Here is an 11,816-nt window from a genome sequence, read left to right on the forward strand (position 1 = left end):
ATGATGTGGGGCAGGTATGTGGAGGTGTAAATGATGTGGGACAGGTATGTGATGGTGTAAATGATGGGGGACAGGTATGTGGAGGTGTAAATGATGTGGGACAGGTATGTGGAGGTGTAAATGATGTGGGACAGGTATGTGATGGTGTAAATGATGGGGGACAGGTATGTGGAGGTGTAAATGATGGGGGACAGGTGTGTGGAGGTGTATATGATGGGGGACAGGTGTGTGGAGGTGTAAATGATGGGGGACAGGTATGTGGAGGTGTAAATGATGTGGGGCAGGTATGTGGAGATGTAAATGATGGGGGACAGGTATGTGGAGGTGTAAATGATGGGGGACAGGTGTGTGGAGGTGTAAATGATGGGGGACAGGTGTGTGGAGGTGTAAATGATGGGGGACAGGTGTGTGGAGGTGTAAATGATGGGGGACAGGTATGTGGAGGTGTAAATGATGTGGGGCAGGTATGTGGAGGTGTAAATGATGTTGGACAGGTATGTGGAGGTGTAAATGATGGGGGACAGGTATGTGGAGGTGTAAATGATGTGGGGCAGGTATGTGGAGGTGTAAATGATGTGGGGCAGGTATGTGGAGGTGTAAATGATGTGGGGCAGGTATGTGGAGGTGTAAATGATGTGGGACAGGTATGTGGAGGTGTAAATGATGTGGGACAGGTATGTGATGGTGTAAATGATGGGGGACAGGTATGTGGAGGTGTAAATGATGTGGGACAGGTATGTGGAGGTGTAAATGATGTGGGACAGGTATGTGATGGTGTAAATGATGGGGGACAGGTATGTGGAGGTGTAAATGATGGGGGACAGGTGTGTGGAGGTGTAAATGATGGGGGACAGGTGTGTGGAGGTGTAAATGATGGGGGACAGGTGTGTGGAGGTGTAAATGATGGGGGACAGGTATGTGGAGGTGTAAATGATGTGGGGCAGGTATGTGGAGATGTAATTGATGGGGGGCAGGTATGTGGAGGTGTAAATGATGTTGGACAGGTATGTAGAAGGCTAAATGATGGGGGACAGGTATGTGGAGGTGTAAATGATGGGGGACAGGTATGTGGAGGTGTAAATGGTGTGGTACAGGTGTGTGGAGGTGTAAATGATGTGGGGACAGGTATATAGAGGGCTAAATGATGTGGGACAGGTATGTGGAGGTGTAAATGATGGGGGACAGGTATGTGGAGGTGTAAATGGTGTGGTACAGGTGTGTGGAGGTGTAAATGATGTGGGGACAGGTATGTGGAGGTGTAAATGATGGGGGACAGGTATGTGGAGGTGTAAATGATGAGGGACAGGTATGTGGAGGTGTAAATGATGGGGGACGGGTATGTGGAGGTGTAAATTATGCGGTACATCCTGCCTGTCTTCAGGTACATACTGCGGTTGATTACCGCGGTATGTACTTAGAATATTGCAAAGGACAGCTCTCATGATAAGAGTTGTCCTTTGCGATGGCTCCGGAGAGAGGGACTTCCAGGTTTTACACCCAGAAGTCCCTCTAGCATCCTTCTGCGCATGTGCAGAAAGACGCGGGCCGCTAAGGGTGATGGGAGGGATCTAATTGGATTCTTCTCAGGAGAGGTGACCCGAAATGAAACTCATAGGCTTCTATTGGGAAACGCCACCTGCAGATGGCGTTGCCATCTGGCATGAAGCATTCCGGGGCTTAGTACAAATGGGATATGTGGTTTTACTGCATTTTCCCCTTTAGTACATTTCCCTAACAACTTGCCATTTCTAAGAGAATGGCAAGGGAATTGTGAGCGAACTTGATGAAAATATCCTGCAAAATGCGCGGAATGTTAACCCGCGAGCATAAGGTACAGAACCCGAAGCTACAGATGCGTCCTCTAAGTGCCATGCGGCTGCATTCGCTACGGTACACTATGGCGCACACTGCGATCGCACCATGCAATCCTATGGTGTCGCGGGTGCTCGTAACCGTTCGAGAGGCTGCGCAACTCGCACCATGCATGGCGCGCTTTACCGCACCAGCCGCAAAGATGTAGCTGGGCATATTTGGAATGAATCTGTCCTTTAGTTTTCATTTTTTTCCCAATTTACCCCTATGCATTAGGTACATCTTTTAGGTTTAACCTTTACGGAATAAAACAACTAAAAACCTGGGTTATTGCCGAGTTAACCTGGGTTGCTACTAGGTGTAAAAAGGGCCCAAGGTTGGATTCCAGGGTTGAGTAACCTGGCAATCCAACCCCGGAAGTTTGCAGCGTTTAACACAGGAACGACCAGTGTAACCCTGCAGTGTAAACGGGTAACCCGGTTCGTCCGACCTAGGTCCCGTTTACAGGATGGAGAGTTCCGGATTTTCTGGCACTTGGAGATGAAAGCTGCGGCAGACCAGTTCCACTACACCCATGTGCAGTGTAAACGGTGCCGACCTGGGAATAACCCGGGTCGGCGCCGTGGTCTCAAGGGGGGTATGTCCCGGGTTTGTCCCGGTTTGTTATCTTGTTCCAAATACTGGGTCAGACCCTGGACATTAGTGTAAAAGCTGTATAACTCAGATATAGGATTCTGCATCAAGTGAAGCAAGAACAGGAAGAAGCATCCACCATAGATAACAGCTGTCAGCAAAGTAGGGGTGAGCGGGTTCGGATTTCCGAAATCCGAACCCCCCTGGATCCGAGCCGGGAACAGAGTCAGGCTCGGGTTTTCCCGCCTGGCTCGGATCTGAAATCGAGGCAAAACGTCATCATCCCGCTGTCGGATTCTCACAGGTTTTTGATTCTATTAAAGGTCCCGTGATCGCCGCCATTTTTCATTCCGGAGCTGGGAGGGAGCTGGGAGGGAGCTGGGAGCTCAGTGTGTTAGACGGCCCGTTATAAAAATAGAGAAGTACGGCTGGCTACTGTGAAGAGGGAGGGAGGGAGCTGTTGCTGACGCGGCCATAGGGACTGGCTGGCTGGCTACTGTTTTCCATATACAATACATAGGGGCTGGCTGGCTACTGTTGTCCTTGTCCATATAGGGGCTGGCTGTTGTCCTGTCCATAGGGGCTGGCTGGCTATAGTGCTGTGTTGTCCAGGGGCTGCCCTGTCTGCTGTAAGGGTACGCTCATGCAAATAATTTTTACAGGGGCTGCCCTGTCTGCTGTAAGGGTACGCTCATACAAATAATTTTTACAGGGGGTGCCCTGTCTGCTGTAAGGGTACGCTCATACAAATAATTTTTACAGGGGGTGCCCTGTCTGCTGTAGGGGTACACTCATACAAATAATTATTACAGGGGCTGCCCTGTCTGCTGTAGGGGTACACTCATACAAATAATTATTACAGGGGCTGCCCTGTCTGCTGTAGGGGTATACTCATACAAATAATTTTTACAGGGGGTGCTCTGTCTGCTGTAGGGGTACACTCATACAAATAATTATTACAGGGGTTGCCCTGTCTGCCGTAGGGGTACGCTCATACAAATATTTTTTACAGGGTTTCCCTGTCTGCTGTAGGGGTACACTCGTACAAATTATTTTTACAGGTGCTGTCCTGTGTGGTGCAGGGCTACGCTGTCCAAAATATAAAATACAAATAATTTTTACAGGGGCTGTCCTGTGTGTTGTGGTGTAGGCCGCTGCCCTTCTTCAATTTTTACAGGTGCTATCCTGTGTGGTGCAGGGCTACGCTGCCCAAAAATGCCCAAGGTGGGTGCTATAGCCAGACACTTTGAAGGCTGTAACTTTGAACCGCTTTATAGAAAACATGTGAATGAAACCTTTCCACACTGCACAACATGATGGAGAAATCCCTTGCAGTTCAGCACCTAGAGCATCTTTTTTCATGTTCTCTGAGGCCTCTCCTGACTATGAAGAAAGATTCTCCACACTGTAGTCTTCCATTGTGACTTTTAATGGTGATTTCAATGTTGTCCACTGGCTGAGATCCATCTCATCTGAGATGAGACAATTGCAAATGAGACAATTCACATCCAGAAGGTGACGCTTGTGGTGGAGCTCTTTTTCTGCTTTCTCATTGATCTCCATACACAACGTAAAACTTAAACCTTAAACTGAAATGTTGCATTTAATACTCTGTTCTGCTTGTTCACATATCTAAGTAATATGGTTAAGTGGACAGTGGGAACAACGGCAATTTCAAGGCCACTAACTAACTCTGTTTTTTTTTTAATGTCCCTGTACAGGTCGGGAAATTCCTTTACAGCACAGAAGGTTTGCAAAGGATTATCTAGGGCAATTGTTTATTTATTTTTGGAAAGCACGCTTCCTGTTCCTGGTCCCCTTATGGCAGTGTTTCCCAACCTCGGTCCTCAAGGCACACTCACAGTCCAGGTTTTAGTGATATCCATAAATGAGCACAGCTGGCTAAATCAAAATTTCTGAGATACTAATTAGGACATCTGTGCTCAAGTATGGCTATCCTTAAAACCTGGACTGTTAGTGTGCCTTGAGGACCGTGGTTGGGAACCTCTGCCTTATGGGATGAAAAAAATCCGCTCCCAGCAAGCATGCATGGCGCTCAAGAAAGAATTCCCAATAAAGACACAATGTAAGACTCAAACCTTAAATCTGAAATGTTGCATTTAATGCTCTGGTCCGCTTGTTCACATATCTGATATGGTTAAGTGGACAGTGGGAACAACGGCAGTTTGAAGGCCACTAACTAACTCTGTTTTTTTTATGTCCCTGTACAGGTTGGGAAATGCCTTTACAGAAGGTTTGCAAAGGAAAGTCAATTGTTTATTTGTTTTTGGAAAGCACTTTCCTGGTCCCCTTCTGCGATGAGAAAATCAACTCCCAGCAGCAGCCATGCTCAAGGATTCTTTTGTGACAAGGCTACTGCCCAAAACATAAATTCATAAAAAAAAATTTGTTTTGTGTGTGCGTGTTAGTCACTGTCATCGGCACACCTGTCATGACATATTGCCTCTGTAGAGCCAGTTTGTGCAGGGACAGATTAATTGCCAGCTTGTTTTGTGGGGGCCCAAACGAACCAATAATTTCAGCCACAGTCGTGTGGCAGACCCTGGCGCTGAAATGATTGGTTTGTTAAAGTGTGCATGTCCTGTTTATACAACATATAATTCCAAGGACAATTCCATCTTGCACCTCTTTTTTTTCTTTGCATTATGTACTCTTTGGGGCCTAGTTTTTCAAACTGCCATCCTGTCTGCCACTGCAGTGCCTCTCCTAGATGGGCCACGTGTTTGTGCCGCCCACTCGTATCGCTTAGCATAGTCATCCAGCTACCTCAGTGCAACCTTTTGGCCTAAAAACAATATTGTGAGGTGTGAGGTGTTCAGAATAGACTGGAAATGAGTGGAAATTAATGTTATTGAGGTTAATAATAGCGTAGGAACCAAAAAAAAAAAACAAATGATGTGATTTTAGCTGTTTTTATGCTTTTTTCCCCAAAAATACAGATCCAAAACACAAAACCCAGAACCCAAAACACGGAAGGGTGGTTTTGGCAAAACCAATCCAGATCCAAAACACGAAGAAACATCCAGATCCAAAACCAAAACACGAAAAGTGGCCGGTGCACACCCCTACAGCAAAAGAATAGGACAAGTGCTAGAACTATTCAGTACAATTTGTTTATTTCAATTAAATCATTCAACTCACCACCGAGAGGAAACGCAAGCCTTGATCTGACAGCTTATGGGACTGTGGGTACAGCTTTGGCACACATTGCGCAGCTTAGGGGGGGGTGGGGTGGGGGTGGATGACAACATTAATATTTACTTCCTATCTAAGGTATTTTGGGAGAAACCACAACAGACGGAGGATCCATTCAGTAGAGGCTCCAGAGTTGTGGGGCTGCAGCACAGTTCAAAATTAAAATAGGTGAGTCACACCAACTGCCAGTGAGTCCCAGCCAGTGATGTGTGGCAGTGTGTGAAATGACAGTTGGTGTGACTCCCCTATTTGAATTTTGAACTGCGCCGCAGCCCCACCTCTGGAGCCGCCACTGGATCCATTTCATCCTAAAATTTACTGATACTACATCATTTACTGGGGTACAGCCTACTTGCCTACTCTCCCAGAACATCCAGTAGACTACCAAATTTTGAAGCAATCCCCAGACACTTGGGACAGCAGCCCACCCTCCTCCATAATGCAAAGAATTGCATCACTAAATCCAGTCCCATGCTGGGTGGTGCAGCAAATTGCTGAATTTTGCAGGATTTGAGTTGCGTTGCCGTGCCCTCCACACCAGCACCCCAGATCTCCGCAGCAGGGGTACAGAAATATGTAGGTAGGGATGGTGGGATACAGGGCCTGATTCAGCAAGGATCGCAAGTGGTAAGACGCACGTAATCGGCCGATTGTTGCGTATTGCGCATGCATTGCAGTGTGCGAACTAGCCGCTGCGTTCGGGAATGAGATCGCAGTGTGTCATACTTACTGACTTTGCAGGGCACCATTCCGGGAGTAGCCGGAGAGAAACCTGAATCTTTCATCTCTCTGGGGGCGGGGCCAGACAATAGCCGGCATTGGGCCCCCTCCACAGGAAACTACCGCAATTTGCGGGTCCGCGAGGAGGGGGCGGGGCTAAATGACACAATTCTCGCCATTTAGCCATGCCCCCTCTGTAAAGACCCGCAAACGTCTCGGGGAAAATCTCCCCATCCTGCCCACTTCACTAGGGAGATTTGCCTACTCTTTCGGGGGTGTAGGGCATTACCCCCCAAAAATCATGAGCCTCCCGCAACTCCCGGAGTGTAGACATGTAAGCAGTGTGTACGCAGACCCATGGCAGGGTGACTGTCAGGAAGTGCCGTTTGTGGGTGGTGACAGGGGGGGTGTTCAGGCGAACGCAGGAGTGCCAGTGCGTTGGGACGGCGTTGCAGGGGCGTGCACAAATTATCCACTGTGATGCCATACGCAGCCTGAGGCCTCATAGCGTGCGCTGAAGTTAGCAAATCCTGAGTGAGGTCTGACCACCTGTGCGTTTGGGTCAGTTGTTACTCAATGTTGCCAAATTATACGGATGTGAGTAAGGGGAAGTGGGGTCCTCATGTCAGGCTGCAATCGCAATGTGAATGCAAACATTACATATCCCCGCTGATATTAGCAACTGCGCTGCGTGCGTATAAGCAGAATTGCGTTCCGTAGTGAATCGTCTTTAGATCTCAAAAGGGGGGAGATTTACTAAGTCGTGGAGATAAAGTACCAACCAATCAACTTGATACATCTCCCCCAGAGTGAGAAAGCTGGGAAAAGGAGAAATGCTAAAACTATTCATACCATGAAACCAATGTGAATACTAATTACACAAAACAACGGCAGCTGTGTAGCAAAACCAACAAAAATCAAAAGTGTTTGGTATCAGAAAAATTCACTCCTCGCCCTAAAATGCCCATCTTCTGGGACAACATTGCTACTCCTATCTCTAATGTTACTTTAGTGCCCATTTCCCCCCAAAACATGGTCCTTTTAGTTGTGCATGCACTTTGCCGACATTCACTATGTCAACAATCGTAATATCGACACTAGGATGTCAACAGTTATGTTGACATGGCTAAAATGTCGACACCTAACATGTCACCACTGACAAAATGACATATGGCATGCCGACCTAGTAAATACGTCAACATTATTAGGGCTATCCTCAAGGTTGGGGATGCCTTAGAAATTAATTGTCGACATTATGGCTGTGTCGACATTTCATCAGTGTTGACATGGTCACTGTCGACGTAATGTACCGAATCCTTTTCTTGGGCCTGCTGATATACTGGCTTCACGGATTGCAGGCAGCGGGGTGCCTTATAGCATGCTGCAAAATGATGGATCTCCCGTACTTCAACAAGTACACAATAAAATATGGTATCGTGCAACTATGCAGATAAGGGGTAGAGGTACTAAGCCTGGGAGAAAGATAAAGTGGATGGAGAAACTACCAAGTGTCATCCTGGGGCTTGATGACGCGATTCGCGTTGAATTGAGTCATCGAGGCCCTGCTACCTCTGTACAATTCTGCGAATCACAGCATTGCACTCGAGGGAGCGGTGCCACAATGACGCGATTGCAGTGCCACGACCCCATCACACGGGCACACCCACTGGAATTCTCCCATAACATATATTTAAATAATAGGTAATTATGGCCTTAGGCTGTAATCTCCACTGGGACAGCGACTGGTGTAAATAAACATTCCCGGTAAAAGTGTTGCATAATACATTGAGGCTATATAAATACAAGGATAATAATAAAGGCTTGTGGTTGGGCATGCTGAATGGCACGTATTGTATTGTCTCCCCAGTGATGTTACAACATTTTACAATACAAATCAATGTGCTCTTCACAAAACAAAGGTGGTTTGTTTTGGATTTACAACAGGACAGATTAGATAATAAACAGACATTTGCAATACATGTAATACATGCAAACAAACAGAGGAGCCACATGCTGCGTTAAATCACACGGAAGGTCTATACAAAGAGACAGCATATAATAAAATGTCTCCTATACACTGAATCTGGGCTACCCAACTTACGTAAGAGGAAAATTAACTGTATTATGTAGCGTCCAATAGGAAGCCAGTTTCTCCACCATGTGACTGTATAACCACTAAACCCACTGTAAAGGTTTCATGGAAGCCACATCTGTAACTCTGTAAATGGCACCGGGTGGGGGAAACTCCCTGTATAAATACAACACAATGTGTTTAGAGTGTGGGAATGTAAACAACATCTTATATCTCAGATTAACACCTTAATAAGAACACTAGCTATTACCAGATGTACCTATGCCAAGAGGCAGCCTATCAAATCGCTAGAAATCAAGGGGCCCATTTATCAAAGTGCATTTGAGGTAAATTCCCCGAAAACACCTGTTTTCGGAGGTTTACCTCAATACTTAGTATCCCCCGGATATATGAAGGAGGGATCGCAGCAGGTATCTCCGATACCTGCAGCGATCCCTCCATTGCTGCCGGCAGCCGCCTCCCCCATAGTTTTCTATGGGGGATGCGATGCTGCCAAATGTATCAATATCGGGAATGCGAAACATTCCCGTTACTGACCCCAGCAGCTAACGCTATCTGAAGATAGCGTTAGCCGCTGTGTCCTATGGGCACTTACCCGCATTTCAGCTGGCGGAGGGATCTCCCAGACTGCGCATGTGCAGCAGCCCGGAATGTGCTCCGGCCACATCGCAGGGACGGGCTCTTTTCGGAGCCCGTCTCCCTGCATGTGCCGGGTCATACATTCGGCCGGTATGATCGCATTTTGCAATGCGATCATGGGCGGTACTGCATGCCCTGATCGCATTGCAAAATGCGATCCTTAATAAATGGGCCCCCTAGGCTGAATACTCAACTTCCTCTATGTGTAGGAAACATATACTGTACAGCCATGGCCAAAAGTTTTGAGAATGACACAAGAAAAGTTTGCTGCTTCAATGTTTTTAGACCTTTTTGTCAGATGCACCAGAAAAATTGTGCTGTTTTTTTCTATTTGCATATTGTCATTGACTAAGCATCAGAAATGACCTTCTGAGTCTCTGTTCAAAGATGCAAGCCCTAGAGCAGTGGTTCTCAAACTCGGTCCTCAGGACCCCACACAGGTCACCCAGCAGGTGCACAGGTGTACTCATTACTCACTGACATATTTTAAAAGATCCACAGGTGGAGATAATGATTTCCCTTGTGATTCTGTGAGGAGACCTGAAAAACATGCACTATTTGGGGTCCTGAGAAACGAGTTTAAAAACCTGTGCCCTAGAGCACAGGTTCTCTAACTCGGTCCTCAGGACCCCAAACAGTGCATGTTTTCCAGGTCTCCTCACAGAATCACAAGTGAGATATTAGCTCCACCTGTGGATCTTTTAAAATATGTCAGTGACTAATGAGTACACCTGTGCACATGCTGGGTGACCTGGAAAATGTGACTTGTGTGGGGTCCTGGGGACCGAATTTGAGAACCACTGCTCTAGGGCAGAGGTTCTCAAACTCGGTCCTCAGGACCCCACACGGGTCACGTTTGTAGGTCACTCAGCAGGTGCACAGGTGTATTCATTACACACTGACACATTTTAAATGTTCCACAGGTGGAGATAATTATTTCACTTGTGATTCTGTGAGGAGACCTGGAAAACATGCACTGTTTAAGGACCGAGTTTGATAACCACTGCTCTAGGGGAAGCTTATATCGGAACAATACAGGTGTTAGCAGAGCAACTCAATTCAGCAACAGGCTTACCCACTATAGCCCTCCTTGTCTTGTCTGTTGTGCTACCCTACCCCAACACTGCTAGAAGGTCCACGTTAGCCTGGGCCTTGGGGATACACAGGATGAGGGAAGCCACATTAAACCAGACCTTGATTTTATTAGGAATGAAAGTAGAATGCAACAATTTAAATAAGGACGCATTTATTAAATATAGGGGTATGTTCACAGAGCAACGTTAATGTAGAGCTGATGAGTGACCCACTGACCCTCTCAGGGATTTATCACCCAACGTGATATTGATGGAACTATAAAGCAAGAATCATTTTGCAGACTGAATACATGGGTTCCTGCATACAAACTGAGACACAAATCTAAGGGGTCTATTTACTAAGCAGTGTTAGGAGACAGAGTGAAACGTGATAAGATGCCAGCCAATCAGATCAGCACCCAACTGTCATTTTTCAAACACAGCCTGTGAGATCACAGTTAGGAGCTGATTGGCTGGCACCTTATCACTTTTCACTCTGGTCTTCTAACACTGCTTAGTACATAGACCCCTAAATAACTGAGAGAATGACACAAATGACACAGACAGAACAAGGCAGGAGCATATCCCACAAACTACAGGTAAGTGCTAGGAAAGTGTCCAACACAGCAGCATTCTGATGATCTTACTAGTGATACATAAGCTGCAAATAAATAAGTCAGATTCTGGCAACCTGTGCTTCTCCAGCTGTTGGCAGGGGCATGCTGGGACTTGTAGTTCCACGACCCCTGCCGAGAGACACACCTTGTGCATGTTCCTGGAGTCTCTGCAAGCATCTGCTGCATCCATAACTTTAGCTGTACTCACCGAGGCTACAGTACACACTACCAGATGGACAGGGCTCAGCCACCTCACCTGACTCCCGAGGAGGCACATCACACAGCTAATGAACCAGTCCTCGGCTGCCAAAAAGAAAAAGCCTCTCCCACCTGCAAGGTCTGTCTCAGTGCAGCTGCTGCGGGTGACACAGAGACGGTCTGGAACTCAACTTCCATTCTCCTCCCTATTAACCTTCCCACAGCCACATGCTGCAGCAGCACAGAGCGGAGGCATTCCTGCACTCCCAGGTACAAGGACTCAGGGGAAGTTTTATTTGTTTTTTAGTTAATAAAAGAGTTTTATCCGATATTATGGTTTTCAATTCCTTCAACTGAAGTGTGCAAAGTACAGTAGGCTGGGATGTACAGTAGTTTCAGCTGCTCTAGACAACATTCTCTCAGAGAAGAACTACCTGTTCCAGCAGGCCTTACTAGCGGCTTTTTTTTTTTCTGATGACTTCAGACGACCGGCAATCGTGATGATGTTCAGGGTGATTTGCCTTCACCGTGTGCATGATTGTTGCCGGTACACACTGCAGCGATTAATGAATGACGGAACGATCACTTGTTCCGTCCATCGTTAAAGCTGTGTACACACTGGACAATCTGTACCCTGACACTGTCAGCCCGACATATAGGGGGGAATTCAATTCAGTGTGATGTTGAATAGCCGCGGGTGGCAGCTCCCGAAGCTATTCAATACACCGCGCTGTTTGGGCGGGCAAAGGGTTCCTTTTCGCACCCCCCTGGGGATGCGAGGAGAAATCCTACAAAAGGGCCGGGCCCGCAGCTGTT

The 11,816-nt window shown here is 47.0% G+C and overlaps 1 protein-coding gene across 2 annotated transcripts in view; it reads right to left on the reverse strand.

Moving 5' to 3' along the window:
* Positions 1–11,163, reverse strand: part of SHANK2 (SH3 and multiple ankyrin repeat domains 2) — a 607,737-nt gene extending 596,574 nt beyond the window's left edge. For both annotated transcript variants that reach the window (XM_088458264.1, XM_088458263.1), the window contains exon 1: positions 11,059–11,163. The gene's annotated coding sequence lies outside the window, so the exon portion shown is untranslated. The remainder of the gene's footprint in view (positions 1–11,058) is intronic.
* Positions 11,164–11,816: the final 653 nt, after the last annotated feature.

This window comes from Taudactylus pleione, unplaced genomic scaffold, assembly GCF_031769625.1.
Source record: "Taudactylus pleione unplaced genomic scaffold, aTauple2 ptg000820l, whole genome shotgun sequence".
In the NCBI taxonomy this organism is placed as follows: Eukaryota; Metazoa; Chordata; class Amphibia; order Anura; family Myobatrachidae; genus Taudactylus; species Taudactylus pleione.